Consider the following 2,251-nt stretch of genomic DNA (forward strand, 5'->3'; position numbering starts at 1 on the left):
CATCTGTCTACAAGTATCCTTTGCTTTACCGGGATAACTTCTTTGTAAGGAGGGTTTTTGTTTCATTTTGTTTTGCATTTTAATCTTTATAAGGACAACTTCACACACCTTAAATATCTTCTTTTTGGAGAAGCAAAGAGTTCTTTTTTCCCATCTTTGTTCCTCACGCTGAGTTAAGTTACTTGTTTCTGTCGTATGCATCCTGTCCTTCCAATACCCTAGCAGTTTTCTACTGTGATTTCTTTATTTAATTAGCCCCTTTCTTGATAGCCTAAGCATGTGAGTGCATGAGCGCTGAATCATGTCCAACTCTTTGAGACCCTTTGGACTGTAACCCGCTAGGCTCCTCTGTCCAGGGGATTTCCAAGGCAAGAATATTGGAGTGAGTTGCCATTTCCTTCTCCAGTGGAGTCTCCCAACTCGGGGATCGCATCCCTGTCTCTTGCATCTCCTGCATTGGCAGGTGAATTCTTTACCAGCTGAGCCACCAGGGAAGTCCCCCGATAGCATAAGCTCTATGAAGGCAGAAACCAAGCCTGTCTTGTTAACTGCTGAATCATTTCCCCCTTACACAGTGCCTTGATATATCAGGCACTCCAAAAATGTTTGTTGAAAAAAAAAATAGTTTCCAAACTTCAGAGATGAAAGAGGAAAAAATTCAGGCAAACTAGAGTTGTGCCTTTCAGTTCAACCTAGCTAAAAATCCTTCACATTATTGAAGAAGAAATTGACATTTACACTAGAAATCTAACTGTGCAGTATTTATACAATGTATTTATTAGGAAGACAGTAAGCTGGAGTTCTCATTGTGTGGGTGAATTTTACATTCTTAGCTACATGGGATGTGTTGTCCCAAATTTTCCTGAACAAACCGTTTTATAGATATGTCTAGATTCTGTAGCCCCTACCTGATTATTTTGTTAAACATTGTCCCCAGAATGGAGACTGCATTTATGTGCTCCCTTTATACAAGGGAGACATGACTAATACTTGTTAATGCTTATATTAGTAGCACAAACACAGCTGTTGAGTACTTATTATGTATTAGTTACTGTTCTAAAGTATATCAATCATTGGAGACCACAACCCCTGTATGAGGTCAGCATTATTATTATCTTAATTCATTGATTTATACACCAGACACATATTGGGTTCTTGCCACATACAACGCATTGAAATGAAAGTGAAAGCCGCTCAGTTGTGTCTGACTCTTTGCAACCCCATGGACTATACAGTTCATGGAATTCTCCAAGCCAGAATATTGGAGTGGGTAGCCTTTCCCTTCTCCAGGGGATCTTCAAAACCCAGGGATCAAACCCAGGTCTCCCACATTACAGGCGGATTCTTTACCAGCTGAGCCACAAGGGAAGCCCGATGCATTGAGATAGGCATTAGGAAATATGATAGGGATTAAAATAAGTGTAACATTTTGGCCCTTTGGAATTTACATCCTAGCAGAGCATAAGAGAGCAGTAAGACAAACATCAATTAAGCTAAATGTTAAGAGTGTTACAAACAAGTGTAGCAAGGGAGGGAAAAGGGAGTTTTGGGTTATGCAATTTTTCAGAGGGAGTTCAGCGAGGGCTTTACTGATAAGGGACATATAAGCAGAAATGGGGAGAAGGGAAGAGAAGGAGCCATTCAGATATCTGGGGGAAAGAGCATGAAGAAAATCTCAAGCTAGGGACATGTTTGGCTTCCCTGGTGGCTCAGAGGGTAAAGCATCTGCCTGCAATGCAGGAGACCCAGGTTCGATCCCTGGGTTGGGAAGATCCCCTGGAGAAGGGAATGCCAACCCACTCGAATATTATTGCCTGCAGAATCCCATGGACAGAGGAACCTGGTGGGCTACAGTTCACGGGGTTGCAAAGAGTCGTACATGATTGAGCAACTTCACTTTCACTTTCACTTTCAGGGACATGTTGGAATATTTGGGATCAGGAGTAAATTTCATGTAGTTAGAGTACAGGAGCTTCCCCATTGGCTCAGCAAGTAAAGAGTCCACGTGCAATGCAAGAGACACAGGAGATGCATGTTTGATCCCTGGATTGGGAAGATCCCCTGGAGAAGGAAATGGTAAAGCACTCCAGTATTCTTGCCTGGAAAATCCCATGGGCAGAGGAGCCTTGTGGGCTACAGTCAAATAAATGGGTTCAAAGAGTTGGACATGACTGAGCAACTAAACACATCATGCATAAATACATAGAGAACAAGAAATGAGTGAACAAGGGGAACACTGTGAAGGAGGGAA

General features: G+C 42.2%; 1 non-coding gene across 1 annotated transcript; it reads left to right on the top strand.

Moving 5' to 3' along the window:
• Positions 1,699-1,770, top strand: TRNAC-GCA. The gene has a single exon. It is a non-coding gene; the product is annotated as a tRNA-Cys (tRNA).

The sequence above is a fragment of the Capra hircus genome, chromosome 6 (genome assembly GCF_001704415.2).
Source record: "Capra hircus breed San Clemente chromosome 6, ASM170441v1, whole genome shotgun sequence".
Lineage (NCBI taxonomy): Eukaryota > Metazoa > Chordata > Mammalia > Artiodactyla > Bovidae > Capra > Capra hircus.